Source organism: Cricetulus griseus, chromosome 6 (assembly GCF_003668045.3).
Source record: "Cricetulus griseus strain 17A/GY chromosome 6, alternate assembly CriGri-PICRH-1.0, whole genome shotgun sequence".
Classification (NCBI taxonomy): Eukaryota; Metazoa; Chordata; class Mammalia; order Rodentia; family Cricetidae; genus Cricetulus; species Cricetulus griseus.
Genome location: NC_048599.1, coordinates 74,679,197 through 74,696,497, shown reverse-complemented (window position 1 = coordinate 74,696,497; position 17,301 = coordinate 74,679,197). Strand labels below are relative to the sequence as shown.

At 41.8% G+C, this 17,301-nt stretch overlaps 1 long non-coding RNA gene across 4 annotated transcripts in view; it reads right to left on the bottom strand.

Annotated features, from left to right (window-relative positions):
- Positions 1-15,837, bottom strand: part of LOC103159729 — a 49,138-nt gene extending 33,301 nt beyond the window's left edge. Inside the window, exons 1-3 of one of the 4 annotated variants that reach the window (XR_004770532.1) lie at positions 15,570-15,837; positions 14,592-14,759; positions 13,230-13,376 (exon numbers count right to left, since the gene is read on the bottom strand). This is a non-coding gene — a long non-coding RNA (uncharacterized LOC103159729). Of the gene's footprint in view, positions 1-13,229; positions 13,377-14,030; positions 14,558-14,591; positions 14,760-15,569 lie in introns of those variants that run through there. The other 3 variants (XR_004770529.1, XR_004770530.1, XR_004770531.1) reach the window with 3 other exon arrangements.
- Positions 15,838-17,301: the final 1,464 nt, after the last annotated feature.

The window sequence follows — 17,301 nt, the reverse complement described above, 5'->3', positions numbered from 1 at the left end:
TAGCCCACCTGTTTCTAAATGGAAACAGGAAGGAAACATATTTAGCAATAGGAGGGGGGGGTTCCCATGTTTCTAGTCACTCCTTCTTTTGTGTGACTTACACTCCTTTGAATTTTCTTCTCCGTCCCTGACGACTCTGTTTTGATTGCTCTCTGCAGGCTTCACCCCTTCTATCTGAACAGGAGGTGTTGTACAACCTAACGGTTTTCTCCTTGACCTGTATTTCCCTCTGCCCACACATCCTGAAGTGATGACTCAATCACATGACCTTGTGTCTCATGTTTCTGAAGTTTCCCAAATTCATAGTTCTCAATGTGACTTCTCCCCTCAGCTGCAGACTTCTAGCTTCCTCCTTGACCCTTCTTTTTGGATTCTTTCTTTTTGAATTCTCTACAAAACAGAGTCTGAGCTGTGGGTTGAAACACTGATTGTATAGAAGAATTAAGTCCAAAGTATTAAGGACAGGAAGTGAGGGAGAAGGCATTAAGCTACGTCACCATCCAGCTGACCCTTCACCATCGTCACCTACACCACCTTCCAGCTACTAAGAGACTCAGAAGGTCATCAAAAAGTTTGGAGGTTTTGTTTGTTTGTTTGTTTTTGGGGGGGTTGTTTGTTTGTTTTTTGTTTTTTGAGACATTAGACCTTCAATGGTCCTTGGGAGAGGGGAAGTAAAGAACTTACATGTCTGGCTCTCCTTCAGCTCTTGTTTTCCTTGTTCAGGACTCATACTGGGAATTAACTTTATACTTCCTATATGTATAACCAACCCTGTGCCACCTCTCAGGGAGCCACCTTGTGGCAATGTTTCATTGAAATCTGAAAATGGAAGAGTAGCCTGGAGCTGCTATAGCAGTGGCCTAGCGAGATAGTGAAAATAGAGCTGGCTGACGTCTGTGCCACCACCCCGCACCCCGCCGTGAAGGTGTCCCTTTGTCTGTGAAAATGAGTATGGCAACCAACATGATCTGCCCCACCATTGCCACCAAAGACTGCCTCATCTAAGGAAATGGCACCATTGTTGCCAGTGCCAAGAAAACCACTGTGATAGCCTGTAAACTGGTCCCCTGGCTCCCAAGCTTGGCTTCCTTTGATGTATTCTTCATGCAACAGGGGAAGTGTAAAAATGGTCTTTTCATAACTCTGTGGCTTTGTTGTCCACTAAGGCTTTCCCTGACTTCTCCATCAAAAGTCAGCCCTCCTCTGACACTCTCCCTACCCCCTTTTCTTTCTTGTTTTGGCTATGTTGATTGAGAACACCCACACTCAGGCCAAAGCAGGTAGGTAGGAGACACCTTCTCCAAGTCTTCGTGATCCTCAGCGGGAAGGATTATTCTGCAGTTGAATCTGGCTCCAGCACAGACACACGTTGTAACATATGAAAAAAACAAAAACAAAAACAAAAACAAAACAAAAGTGTGTTTCCTGAGTCTATGCTGAACTAAAAGCTGCTTCTAAGAGGAAAAAATCAACCTGGCTTCAATGTTTGTCCCTGGAATTTTTGTTCCCTGGGAACTGTACAAGACACAAGAGAGAACCTGCAAAGCTGTCCTCGGCTCCTTTCATGACTGACCATTGTCTTGTGTCTGCTTCCACTCCACCACAACTCCAGACTCTGCCCTCTCTCCTCCGTAGCCCTTTGCTAACCTCAAAGCCATCTCTTTCTAATACTTTAGATATTTTTGTTTTATTGGACACATGTTTATATAGTGGATACTAGTTCCCAGGTGTGGTGTAGTGGTGTGTGTGTGTGTGTGTGTGTGTGTGTGTGTGTGTGTGTGTGTATGTATGTGTGTGTGTGTTGTGAGTTTGTGTGTGCATGTGTTTGTGTGTTTATGTGTATTATGTGTGAGTTTGTGTGTTGTGAGTTTGTGAGTTCGTGAGTGTTCCATTAACACAGAAAATCCTATGATGTATGAAATTCCAAGGTCTCAGTCTCAGGGTTGTAGGGACTTGATCACAGCCCAGTGAGTTGCTTCTCTAAGGTTATGCAGCTTATAAAGGACAGAGATGAGAGTCCACCACAGGTAGCCATGGAGAATCAGTGCTCTCAGTCATCACACTGTAACTGTCCGTCATTGACAAACATGCCCTAAACATTTTATGATCTACAGGGTCCTGAGGATTTCAGGAAGAAACAATGTCTTCGAGTAAAGAATAGAACCCTCCCCCCCAGCAACTCAGGTAATAGGTGGCACATATAGTGGGAGCACTGCTGCCTTCTGCTAGTTCTCTATCCATGGCAGACCCTGTCACCTAGGAAAAGGATGCAGAAGACCCTCACAAGCAAGGGTTAGAGCGTCACCAGCTCTAACTCGAGAGGACCATTCAAAGGATCACAAGTAATTCTTAGGTAAAGGAATTACTCTGTGCCTGATGTATGAAGGGCTAGTCATACATTGTGTAGAAAATCGTGCAGAACAAGCAATATGAACTCTCCTTTAGAGAGTAGGAAAATGAAGTATCAGTGGAAAATGACTAAACAGCTTTTTAAGTCACATGACTTGAAAACAGTCAAGCCCTAGCCTGCTCTTACTCCAACATTTGCTCTCTTCCTGCCTAACAACGTTGGATAAAGAAAGGTCAATGCTTCTAGTTTTGTCTTCTTTATTCTGGGCCAGAGCATCAGTTCTTCAAATGGCAAAATAAGAATAGAATCTTCCATTTCCTCACCCATGAGCCAGCTAGTTCCCAAGACTCTATCATCTTCAACTGTGTGAGGCCATGTTTTCCCTAAGTATCCTGATTAATAACCTAAGATTTAACCATTATTTTAATTATCCCATAATCTTTTTTTGCAATTTGCTAAAAGTCTTGTGAATTCTACCTCTGAAATACATCATGAGACATTTACTTCTGTCCCTTTCCATCTGAAGCTCCTAAGTCTAGACAGGAGTCGTCTATTGTCCTGGCTACATTGATGGTGCCCTCCTGTATGCATTCTACCTCCTGCCACCATCCACCTCCATTTGGAAGGTATATGTTATGTTAAGACATGACTTTCATCTTATTTCTGTGTTAGTCAAAAGTCTTCTGGATGGAACTGATGCCATGCTCCATGTCACTGATTCCATGAAACAGAAGAACAGGTCACCCCCTTCCATACACAATCATCTCAGTGACTATTCCTGCCTTTGTCAACCTCTTCAAGTGGCCCACTAGATCTCCAGAAGACATCTCCCTCTGTTAAAATTAGATATAGCAGTTCACCCTTTCAGAGTCTTAGGCAAGTACCTGGCACACATTATGCACACAGTGACTCCAGGTTAGCCCTTGTTGTAGTCTTCACTGCTCTTGCTCCAGTCAATACTCTAAAAATGCATGACTTCTGACTAGGTAAATGGGATAGGAAAGAGGTCTCATATCAATGTGTGGATCTCAAAAACTTCTAGAAAGGAAGTTTTCAGAGGAAAAATAATAACGTGAGCTTACAAACCCTCTTTTCTGCCTTGAAAATAAATGTTATTACTATTATTGTCACACAAACAGACTAAGTGCCAAATGGAAATAAATGTTACAATAACCGTACAAAACACATTTCTCATTTTTTTTTTAAATCTTAAAAGCTTAATATGTGTTGTTAAAAGTAGAAGCCAGGTCTGTGTGGTTTCTTGGCCCCTGAAGTTTTTTTCTATAACTTAGCAACAAGTATTTAAAAGTAGTTGGTGTTTATTTAAATTTTCAAATCTCTTTGATAACCCAGTGGAGAATAGCTTCCAAAGATATGAGAAGAAAATAATGATAAATTGGTCACTGCATAAATGATCAGGAACTTGATTATTAGACTTGATCTCATTAAATCTGCCTTTTCACATGTATCAGCCCCAAGGCTTTAGGCCCAACAGGGTTCAAGGCTGGACTCTTCTTTGAAAAATGGTAGCCTGGGTTATCCATCACAGAATTTCTTGTCTAATGCCAGGGTCCTGATTAAATATTTTATGGAATATCATAAGTCATTAAAGTAAAACTAGTTAAGACATGTTAAAACATGTTTAACAATGTTAAAGTCTTATGTTAGAAAGTTAAGGAGAGGAGTCAAGGAAGCTTATGAATGACATGCATTAAAATATTCCTCACACTAGTACTCATTAAACTCTTGCTTCGGGCCAGCATCATTCTCAATTGAGAGACAGGAGATAGTCGAGGCAAAGCTCTGATCTACAGCACAATGCCACTGAACCTTAAGGTCTTCCTACTGATCAAAAAAGTCAGGATGAGAAACACCCCAAAATATTAATAATGCACAGAACTGCAGGCTCTCTCTCTGATCATCTAGATTTTTGACTTTGTTTCTGATGCCTTTTAAATAGCATTGTTGCTTTCTTCTAAAGTTTCCCTGGGAACTTTTCAAAGGCAGCTGCTGTGGCCTCACATCATCACGGCCTCCATGCCTTGTGTGGGTCACAAGCTCAACTTGAGACTGTCATCTCTGACCAGAAGGCTGTGGGTGGACTGGGTGCTGTCCATGGGGTTGTTGTTGTAACTCTTTTAGTCTGATAAACTAGCACTTAAGTGTTTCCCTTTTTTAAACCCCCAAATGACAAGTGTCTTTGTGGTGAGGTGATGGTTCAACCATCACTGCCAACAGGAACAGTCCTGGCAATACTTATTTTTAGTTTACAGTCTAAGCAAATGCCCGACTGGGTATTCAAGGACCTTGAGAAGCCCGACACCTCTGAATCTAAGAATGCACCTTTCAAAGGGAAGAGGGGAGCTAACAGAGAGGTCTCTGGGATGACTGCCAGCCTTTCATCAGAACAGCCACAGACATGGATGTTGAGTGAGAAGACTGCAGAGCTCCCTTTACATGGATTCATGTTGTCACACGCATGCTCTACAAACAGAGGCATGTTGAGTCCATTTGGGTCGATGTGGGCCCTAGCAGCCACAGAGAAGAAACTGTAACAGTAAGACAGATGCCATACACGGCAACTGGGGCAGATGTCTATTACCAAGGCCTGTTCAGCAGCCTGCTGCTCTTCAGCTGGCACAGTCTTTATAGTTCATTAGTGGCTACTCTTCTCCTTGCCATTCATGGGCTACCAAGTAAGCATGTTACCTTCAGCTGCTCAGATCTTTGGCATCACATCAACTAATGCAATCCTGAGTGGCTTGACCCATGGAGTCTGGCTAATGGGTTCACCTACCAAGGTCTCCTAATTCATGTGCAATGCAAAACAAGGGTCTTCAGGTTCTTACTTGACTATATGAGCTACTGTATGGTGTGTGTAATTTTTATTTATTTATAAAAATTCACCAAAGCTTTACTTAGAATCAAAGAACCCATGTGTGGTGGTTTGAATGACAATGCCCCTCCCATAGACTTATATGTTTGAATGCTTGACCCCTAGTTAGTGGAATAATCTGGAAAGAATTATTAGGTGTGGCCTTGTTGGAGTAGGTATGGGCTTGTTGGAGAGTGTCACTGGGGATGGCTGTAAGGTTTCAGAAACCCATGCCAGACCCAGTCCCTTCTCTCTCTGTCTTTGTCTCTGTCTCTCTGTCTCTCTGTCCTCTGTCTCTTTTCTGTCTCGCTTTCTCTCAGCTTGCTGACTGTGGATCAGTATGTAAAGCTTTTAGCTACTGCTCTAGTGTCATGCTGGCCTACTTCCTGCCATGATGATCATGGACCAACCTTCTAAAACTGTAAGCAACCTCCAAATTAAAAATCTGTTCTTTTATAAGAGTTGCTTTGGTCTCTTCACAGCAATTCAACAATAACGGACATCATCTAAAATGAGCCAACATATTTCACTATGTAATTCAATAGTTGCCTGCTCTAGACAGATGGACTCTCTTCCTCCCCAGACATTTTTACCTAAGGGGAAATAGAGTTTTCTTTCTGAAATAGGAACTGTGGCATAGTGGGTTTGATGAAGTCATTGATGATTTTTTTTTTCCTTCTCTTTTCCACGAATGCAAACTATTTACTAACTAGAAGTATCCAGGCAGTACCAACCTCAGAGGCACACCCAATAAGAAGGATCAAATGCTACTTCACTGCCTCAAGTCCCTGTGACTCCAGGATCTGCTCATTCCAAGGTTTCCCAGCTATGAACTAGACTCTGTTCAGCCTTTCAGAGACTCACAATCCCTGAGAGAGGAGCCCCAGACTCTAAGAGGTATTCTACATAAAAGCAACATTCTCAATGGGAGTAAGTTTGTCAAAGTACTGTAAGAGCTAGCTGCATACAACACAACATGACCTCTTATGCCAGTCACACAGAGATAGCAGAAACCTAAATGCTAAAGGACAGAGTATGACACTACTGCCCCTACTGTCACTGTTGCTGCTACTTCTTAAAATGCTATGCTTGAATCCTCACCAGATTCATATTTTATAATCTAAAATATTAGGAAGTGGCATATAACCTATAGCATTAGGAAGTGATGACTTTTGGGAAGGTGATTAAGCCTTGAGGGCTTGTCTTGGTGGATGGAATTAGTGAACGTGCTGGTTGGTTTTAACTGTCAACTTGCCACAGCCTGGAATAATGTGGGAAGAGAGTCTCAACTGAGGTACTGCCTAGATCAAATTGGCTTGTGAACATGCCTGTGGAGGATTATCTTGATAGTTAACTGATTTGGAAGAGTTCCATCCATTGTGCCTGGCACCATTTCCTGTACAGATAGACGAAGCATAACCAAACAAGTAAGCAGTCAGCATGAGTGCATTTGTTTCTTTCTGCTCTTGACTATAGCTGTGACATGACTAGCCACTTGAGTTCTTGTGTCGACTTCCCCTTAAAGATGGATGTCTTAGTTATGGTTAAGATTGCTTTGATGAAACACCATGACCAAAGTAACTTGGTAGGAAAGGACTTATTTCATTCACAGTTCCATACAACAGTTCATCATCAAAAGCAATGAGGAACTCAGGCAGAGCAAGAACCTAGAGGCAGGAGCTGATGCAGAGGGCTTAGAGGGGTGCTGCTTACTGGATTGCTCCCCCTGGATTGTTCAGCCAGCTTTCTTATAGAACCCAGGACTACCAGGGATGGCACAACCCACAATAAGCTGGGCTCTCCCCTGTCAAACAGAAATTAAGAAAATGCCCTATAGGCTTGCCTAAAGCCCCATCTTTATTTGTTTGTTTTATTTTGTTTGTTTTTTGAGACAAAGTTCCTCTGCATAGCCCTGGCTGTCCTGGAACTCACTCTGTAGACCAGGCTGGTCTTGAACTCACAGAGATCTGCCTGCCTCTGCCTCCTGAGTGCTGGTACTAAAGGTGTGTGCCACCACTACCCAACAGCCACATCTTTTTTTAAATCATTTTTTATTTGAATTAGAAACAAGATTGAATTACATGACAATCCCAGTTCCCCTTTCCCTCCCTTCCTCCCCTACCACCGCCCAATTAAAACCCTACCTATCACATACCCTTTCTTCTATTATTCCCCTGACTCAACCTTTCTGCTCCCTCATGACCTCTGCATCCTTCCTCTTCTTCCCTTTTCATTCTCGTAGCTCCCTCCCCCCTCTTCCCATGCTCTCAATTTTACAGCCACATCTTTTGGGGACTATTTTCTTAATTGAGGTTCCTTCCTCTCAGATGACTTCAACATGTGTCGAGTTGACAGAAAGCTAGCCAGGACAATGGGCCTGGAATTGCAAGCTAAATAAACCTTTCCCTCTCCTACACTGGTTTTGGTCAGGGTGTTTGTCACAGCAGTAGAAAATAAATTACAGCAGTGTCCTTATAAAAGCAGCAACAGAGAACTCCCTTGCTGTTTCTACCATGTGAGGGTAGAGTGAGAAGCTACCATCTATGAGAAAGTGGGCTGTCACCAGACATTGAAGCAGTTGATACCTTGGTCTTGAACTTTCCAACCCCCATGACTGAGAGAACTAAGTTTCTGTTATTCAAAACTGTCTAGTCTGTGATGTTACATTATAGTAGCCCAAATATATGAAGAGAATGGATAGTATGTCATATCTTCATAGTATAAATTTATTTTTCAAGACATCGCTTACATACTTTGATACATACCAGAATCTAGAAAGGCAGGGAGGCCTGATCACATTAGTTCTACTTGTGGATATGGAGATAGTCACACATGTCAGTAGGAGCATCTTGAGTTCCATGGCATGGTTCTCTCAGTAAAAATGATAATCACGGGTGTGAACTTAACCAGGTGTCTCTCTCCCAGAATCCCATCAGATCGAAACAGTAATAATGTTTACTGAATCTTCCACTAAAAGCATCAAGCATCAAATTTACTGAAGTAGATGGAACTGTGCATATTTTGAAGTTCAAAAGAAAAGATTTGGGTATCAAAATGATTAAGGAACTTCATCTCATAAAATGGTAAGTGGTAGAGCCAGGTTGTGAATCCAGTCTCCAATGTCTTGTCCTAGACTAATAAGCTCTATCCCCATTAGAACATTTGGAAGAAAAACTTCACTAGAATAAATTAACAAAACTCTTAGACCTCGTCCTGGTTCTCATCTGATTCCCTACTGACACCTTGTTTTCATCAGAGAGTAAATGTCTCAGCTCCACTAGGAGTGAAAATGGTTCCTCACTTACCTGTCCATCTTGGAAGGGAAAAGGGGGAAGAGCTCCAAGGAAGAGGATGTCCAAGTCCAGCCCACAGTTCCAGATGGCTTAAGGACTTGAATAAACACCCAGCCCTGAAAGACTAACAGAAACCCCAGGCTGGGTGGGTGACCTCTCCTGGGTACATGGAGACAGCAAAATCAGCGGCCTGAGAAATGTCAAGGAGTTGATAAATCAGCTGAAACTAGACCTGACTTCTTCTTCTGTCATGTTCATCATGTCATCACAGTCCTGCCCCCACCCCCACCAACATTGCAGATATGAAAATGTGACAGGAAACCCAAGAGTTGAGGCTTGCAACTTATTTTCAATGTAATGTGAGACAGCTGGGGAGGGAAGGCAGACAAACAGAAGATCCAAGTTCTGATAAAGCTTGGCATCATTTAAATGACACCACAGACATCCGAAAAGGGCCTGACTCATGAAGACCATGAGACTGGGTGGTAAATTCAAAGACCATGGCCAAGGGCAGCCTTACCTTCTTTAGCACTCCCCCTCCCCTTCAAGTGTACAGCCCTCAGCCATTACACATGTATACTGCCGGGTCTTCCAGGCATTCCATGTAAAAAACTCTGTCCTGCCTGATCAAGTCACTGGGCTATTTATTTTAAAAGGGATCTGTGCTGCTTAGTTTTTTTTGTCAACTTGACACAAGCTAGGCTCATCGGGGAAGAGGGAACTCAGTTGTGAAAATGTCTTCATTAGATGGGCCTGTAGGCAAGTTTGTGGGGAATTTTCTTGGTTAAGATTAATTTTGGAGGCCCAGCCCACTGTGGGTGGTGGCACCACTGGGCTGATTGTCCTGCGTTGTACAAGAAAGCAAGCTGATGAGCAAGCCATGAGGAGCAAACCAATAAGCAGTGTTCTTTTATGGCTGCTTCTTCAATTTCTGTCTCCAGGTTCCTGCCTTAATTTCCCTTCATTAAGGACTATAACTGTAAGCTGAAATAAACCCTTTCCTCCCCAGGTTGCTTTTGGTCATGGTATTTATCATAACAATAGAAACCTCACTGGTACAGGATCTTATATTTCCCCCATGTTTGTTCCCTTCCATGTTTTAGTGACTGATAACAATGAACTGATTCATAGTTTAGATGCTGCTGATCAAAACTGACTTAATAAACCAGCATCATCATCAAAATGGGATTTTGTGGCATTCTGGGAGGCTGGCAAGATGTAGATGTTTAATGCTCACTTTATCCCAGTCTCCTCAGCTCTTACAGCATCCTGTGACTGTGACCTGTATGTCTCCTTGGCATTTAGCTACTAGTGAGGGATCCTTTTGTAGTCCCACACACAAGCTCTGACAATGACATAGTCATTTCTTGACATAGAAATGTCATGAAATCAAAGCAGCTTGGACTGATGGTGCACCAAGTGGACTACAGGTGTCCTAGAGATCTGGGTGACACAGTAATAAAATTCCTTTACCTTAACCCACAACATCTGTGATATTTCTCATAGCAACACAGTCTAGCATATCCTGAAACATAAACCTAGTGTGCTGGCTCGTGTTTGTCAACTTGACACAAGCTAGCATCATCTGGGGAGAGAGAAGCTCTGTAGTGACAATTCTTCCCTCAGATTGGCCTGCAGACAAGTCTGGGGGGGGGTTACTGACTAATGATTGATGTGGGTGGGCCCAGCCCACTGGTGGCAGTATAACCCCTGGGCAAATGGTTTTGGGCAAATAATGAAACAGGCTGAGCAACCCAAGGGGAGCAAGCCAGTAAGCAGCATTTCTCTGTGGTCTCTGCATCAATTCCTATCTCCAGGGTCCTGCTCGATTTTCTGCCCTGATGTACCTTAGTGATGGACTGTTTACCTAGAAGTGTAAGTCAAAAAAAAAAAAATCCTTTCTTCTTACTTGCTTTTGGTCATTTTATCACAGCAGCAGAAACACCTAGCAACTTTTGACCTCATCAAACCATAATGAAATGTGTCATGTATATTTGTTACATGGCTTCAACAAGTTTTTAGGCTTTTCCAGAATGAGTCTCACTGTCTTCCTCTGTTAGACAAGGCCACTGATCTCTTCCATGTATGAGATCTATATAGTAGCAACCCAAACCTACAGGGTACCTGCTTTCAAAAGAGAGCTATTGTATGTTTAAACTATGCACTTCCTCCCAAACAAAGAGGCTATTTGGTACAAGCTAAACATCTATTACCTAATTCTCCTTCTGCACAAAAGGGTCAAGATTGCATATTCCCAGTTAATATGCAACATTTTAGATTTGAAATTGTATTAAAAAGTCATGAGACATCTCATTGTATTCTATAGCTGGTCATTCTAGTACCTCCCAGCTTTGAAATGGTCAAATGAGAGCTATGTAGTGTGGGAATCAGGCAGTCTTTCACAAAGTTGTTATTTATTTACTTCCTTATTTATTTTGTGTTTTTTTTGGGGGGGGAATCCCCAGTTACTGTATGAAGACAAGAAGGTAGCATCATCTAAATCAGTGATTTACAGTTTTCAAAAACTGAGAGTTTTGTGTGAGTGTGAGTGTGTGTGTGTGTGTGTGTGTGTGTGTGTGTGTGTGTGTGTGTGTATTATACCAGTGTCTACTGTTTAAAGATGCACCTCCTAAAAAACTATGTGAATTGTGTTTCATATAATTTTTAATGGTACATAAATTATTCAGTGTGTTTAGACATGTTATGTATGCAATATTGTGGATATGTGTGTGTGTGTGTGTGTGTGTGTGTGTGTATTATACCAGTGTCTACTGTTTAAAGATGCACCTCCTAAAAAACTATGTGAATTGTGTTTCATATAATTTTTAATGGTACATAAATTATTCAGTGTGTTTAGACATGTTATGTATGCAATATTGTGGATATGTGTGTGTGTGTGTGTGTGTGTGTGTGTGTGTGTGTGTACACATGTATATCCTAACAGTAACCCTCAGATACCCCATAGCCTATTCATAACCACCAGCTAGGAGAATAAACTTAAGAAATCTAATTCAAAAACAAAATGAAAACCCACTGAATCCTATATTTGGTTCCCATCTCCTTCCCCTTTATAACCAACCTCTTGATTTCTGGGAAGCAGATGATAAAACACAATTCGGAGTACAAAAAAATATTGGAGTAAAGAAACAACTGTGAAAAACTACATGCAGGATTGGGTGTGGAGGAGTGGTGCAATAATGATACAGTCTGTTAGTCCAATATTGGAACTAAGTCTTCAACAGACATAAGCAACCAGGTCTTTGTTCCATGCCCTTACCTAGTCATTGGCTGGGGCCTTTTCAAGTGTGGTGTCTTGAGATCTAGAGCTGGAAACAGAGGAGGCTCACTGACTACCTCATCACAGCTACTCTGTGGACAGTAACTGGAGGAGGTTCTGAGTAATGTTACCAGTTGCCACACCCTGCATTTCCTCCTAATTCCATAAGGCAATTTGTCCCACAAAGGTTATGAAGACAATATTGTACCCTATAAATGACACTATGAAGTTTCCTTGAGAAATAGGCTATCTCTGATCCAGATGAAAACATAATTGCATTGACTAATGGGAAGGTACTCCCAGGCTACGAGACTGTGTTTAGTTTGAGTAGAACTCCTTCTGCAGAGGGAGCCAAGAGCACATCTGAAATAAGATCAGAGAAGTGCTTGCTTCAGGAGTCTGGCAACAGTCTATAATCCATACCATATAGTCTTGAATACTGATGACTTACTATGGTAGAGTCAACTGTGCTGAAAAACAAAAACAACAAAAAAACAAAAAACAAAAAACAAAACAGTAGAAGGCAAGAAAAGGCCCAGGGAAGATGGCATGGAAGGAAATGAGTTATCTATCCCATGTCATGCCTGAGCAGCTGAGGCCCCTTCTCTTAGCCTAGGCAGTGAGAGTTTGTTAAGCACATGGCACACGTAAGAAGCTGGGATGGGTCTAGCTGGTGAGATGTCTGGGAAATCTATTCCCAGAGTCAGGCCATATCTTATGCTGTTGTTTTGTTTTGTTTTGTTTCGTTTTTGTTTTGTTTTGTTTTGTTGTTTTTTGAGACAGAGTTTCTCTGTATAGCCCTGGCTGCCCTGGAATTCACTCTGTAGATCAAGATGGGCTTGAACTCAGAGATCCACCTGCCTCTGCCTCCAAAATGCTGGGATTAAAAGCCCAGCCAAACCAGGTCATGTATCATTTTCTGATTTCAAACACTGAACCAGTTATTCTCCAAAGATGCATCCTTGGGAAGCTACCACAGTGGTTTCCAAACAACAGAGAACAAACTAAATTAAACACAGAGGGCAGGCCCATCCCTAGCTCTGCACTCAGCATTCTTCATTTGTCTTCCACATCAGAAGTTTATGTATAACTACACTGAAGAAAGTATCTTTGATGATACCAGATGAATAGATAAATACAGTTCCTAGTGCACATTTGGACCTGAATAAGAATCTCACAAGAGTTTATGCTTCTGGGAAAGCTACTCAGTATAGGGAGGGAGAGAGAGAGAGAGAGAGAGAGAGAGAGAGAGAGAGAGAGAGAGAGAGAGAGAGAGAGAGAGAGACAGACAGACAGACAGAAAGAGTAAATATACATTTATCAATATACTAATATACTATACATATAGATAATACAAAAGGATAAGATAAAAACTAAGCATAATAAAAAAAGCTCTGTTTTTTTTTCTTCTATCAAAGGATCATCTTAACTTACCTTTGTGAATAGCCACTCCTCCATTGGTGGATTCTCATAGTCTTTCTTGTGATAAAAAGGATATTCCTCACATCTTGTACAGTATGAATCCATCTCACCACGTTTTTCCAGCTTCACCTCTAAGATGGTGGTACTCCCCACCCTCACCTGTGAACAGGGTATGGGACATGGAGATGGAGTGAATAGATTATAATTGATTACTAAGCTAGAAAAATAAGGAATAAAGGCCTTTCCCAAAAAACATATGGGTTCTTTCCCTGGCTTCCTTTTAAACACAAATGAAATCCAGTTTACAGACAGATGAAAATCCAAGTTACTTGCCAGTGTTTGAAATTAAGCAGGTGACATTATTTTGCTGACAGTTAATTGAGTAAATGCTATATAGTTCAATGTTGAAAAACAGTCATTAAAACAAAGCCATTGCTGTCTGGGAGGAGAAGCAGTGAAGGCCCTGTCTGAGGGCATCATTCGTAAGCAGGGTGAATGGTTATTGAGACGGTGTATTTCAAGTTCCCAACAAGCAAAAGTGAAGATCACCAACAGCCAGGAAATAAGGAAGTATGAGACAGAAACCAGATGTGTCAGTGTCACTGCTGTGACTCAGCTTCTATTCTGAATGCTGATAAATAAAGAACAGTTTCCAGGTAAGCTATGTTTGGTTAAGCCCTAAACTCAGACATTAAGTATAGCCCTAAGGTTACCAAAACAGTATCATTCTAAGCCACAATCATTTCACATGTATTGGAGAGGAAAAAAAAAAGAAATGAAAGTTGGAAGCATGACAATAGGGGATGAACACACATGGGCTTCCCACACAGCTCACAAATGTCCCTTTGCTCTAAATGCAACAGAGGAGTTCTTCTATTTCAACAGCTCTTCCTGCCTCAAGAAACCCACTTTCGGTACTGTTTCTCCAATGTGTTTCCCCACCTTCCCTCCACTAACATCTTTCTCCCCCGCTTTCTTCTTCTAAGTTCCCATAGGCCAATCTATCTTTCCAGCCCCACCCCGCATGCATGTACCGACTTGGTCCAAAGCCTCCCTGTGAGCAATATCTTTTTCTGGGGGCAGTAAGCACTGACTCACTACCTCCTTCCTACCACAGTTTCCAAAACAGTTATTGCACCCTTGTCTCTATGCAGATCTCAGTCGGTCTGGGCCACCATGTATGCAAACAGCTCTAACTGGGAAATCCCTCCTTGTACTCCAAACACTCTTATTTTTTAATTGAGAATTTAGCAATGTATGCATGCATATCATACAGTGTGACCATATTCACTCCCCCAACACACACACACGCTATCCTCTCTTGTCTTTCTCACTCCAGATGACTCTCATTTTCCCAACCAGTCCCATCCTTACTTTCTCATCTTTGATTTTTTATGCACATCTCATGGAGGTAGCCACACTGCTGTAAGCTTATGATGTACGATGGTCACACCACATCCAGAAGACCACTTTATAGCAGTCCTCCCCATCCTCTGGCTGTTACAAATTTTTCATGGCAAGTTCTGCAACATTCTCTGGGCCCTGGAGGGGATGATATGGAAGTTCCATTCAGAGCTGAGCACTCAACAGTTATTATTAACCAGATGAGTCTCTGCATTGACTATTGTCCACTGGGAGAGGGAGCAGCGTCTTTGTGGCTAAAGCAGCATTAGGGGATGGGTATAAACACAAAAACATTTAGAAGACAATTTGAGGATATGTCCACTTAGTAAAACATCGGAAGTATGTGTTTCATAGGACCTGTGACCTTCTTAGCCATCGGCTCTTGACAGGTTTACAGAATGGCCCTCTTCTAATTCTTATGCCCCAATCCTCTGGAAAAAAAAAAAAAAAAGCAGAGCTTAAGGAATCCTTTTGTTATTATTTTTTTTTTTTTGCATCTTAAACTTTTAGCCAGCAAAAACCACGCTTTTGTCACTCAAGCTCCAAGTTCCTTAGAGAAATGGCATCAAAAAAGACAATGTATCATGAATTCCATCGTCCCTACCCCATGTTTCCAGGGGAAATATATCTGAAAGAAGAGCACAGCCTTTCTAGGTCGGCCTACTCTAGGTCAGATAGCTGAGTTCCATTCCTTCCCCTGTGAAAAGGAGAAGAGACTTGAATGTGAGTAGTTTAAAGGGAGGAAATTCATATCTTGAATGGAGAGGATATGAAGATAGTCAAACCATCATGTTAAATGTAAATAGATGTATGCCCTCTCTCATCAAATCCATCCAAGATTGAATCTTTAAGATCCTACAAAGTTTGATGCTGGTACCTTGTAAATGAGGAGGATACTATTCAGCAAGATCAATCAGGTTCTTTCCTTAAATGTTCTCAAATCCTTACCTGTGTTTGCCCTAGCTGGGTCTTCAGACTCCCAGACACTCTTTTCTCTGGGCTGAATCTTCAGTGACCTTCTGGGCTGGTAAATCGATCTCCTGGTGACTCAATGAGCTTGGAATGCTCTCACTGTATCCATGTGTCTCTGTCCATGACCCAACCTGCTGCCAGTGATTTCCCTGCATGCTCTCAGCTTTCACATCTACTGTGAGCCTTCTGTACTAAGTGGCCCTTGAATCTGAATGCAGCAGGGAACATACTGTGTCTTCAACTCTACGAAGGTGGTGATGAGTTCTACTGCAGCCTTCCATAGGGAATGCATTGAGAACTTCTTCAGTTGATCACAGCTCACTTCTCAGAGGAGTGAATGCTTTCTACTCTTCTGGAGCCAATCCAGGGTGAGGTTTTGTTTTTAGAGAAAATGTTCTCTGTGGGAATAAAGGATTCTTATTCATGCCTCTCGCAAGGCCACTGAAATAGAATAAGCAGAACAAGAGCACGTGGAGCAATCTACTGTGAACAAAATAGAAAAGGTTTATCTGAAATGATGCTTATGTAGATACCACCCTGGTCTCAAAGAATTTGCCTTCCATGTGGTTTCTGAATGGTGCCCTGCAGGTCACCTCAGCCCTTCCCAAACATCCAATCCCTTTTGAAAATGAGGTCCTGACTCTAGACAGTTTCTCAGAGGTATGGGGGCATTCCAAGAGTGACCCATAGATATTATGTAAGCCCTGCCTAGACAATCACAATGATTGAGTAAACAGAGACAAATCCTTCTTCTGATGCCTTCCTTCTAGAGCCTGCAAATGAGATAGAGCTTAGAAAGTCAAAATATACAGGATCCTATTCCCCCCATGTAGCAAGGCATATATCAGATAATACAGATTTTTTTATGTTAAATAAGATCAGAGGCTCTTACTTAAATGGAATAAGACACACACAGATTAATGTCTATCATCATTACCAATATATGTATCTATCTGGGTAGGAAACTGAAAAATGAATCAAATTTCTCTCAAGAAACATTTCCTGGCAAGGTATGCTGGCACATCTTTGTCATACCAGCATTCAAGAGGGAAAGCAGGGAACAGGAGAATCACTAAAACTTTGGAGCCACCCTGGGATATATAGCAAATAGAGCTACAGAGTGAGAACCTGCATCAAGGGGAGGAAGGTGGGGGTGAAGAATTTCATTCATTTACTCAATTAGCATTATTTCTGTGGCCATGCAAATGTGTAGAATCACATTCATTGATGTCCATACTCCCCTCACCTCCTTCGAGAGCACAGGTCACAGAGATCTTCTCTAACCTACTCCTCCACAACACACAAAAAAGTAACTTGTATACCATATACCACTGAGTATATCTAGTGGCCCAAGTAGAATTCTACAGAGGATTAATTCACCTCATTCACCCAGTATGTATAAACACCACCCAGTGTATTAAACAGTAGCTAAAGTAAATAAAAATAAAATTAAAAGGCCAGAGAGATGGTTCAGCAGGTAAAGGCACTTTTCTGACAAGCTGGGGGACCCATGTTCAATCCCTAGGACATATATGGTTGAAGGAGAGAAATGACTCCCACAAGTTATCCTCTGACTTCCACACACAGGTCATGGAACACACAAACACACACTCACTCACACACACACACACACACACACACACACACACACACACACACACACACACAAATGAATATAATATTTGAAAAGAAAATTATTGTAATAATT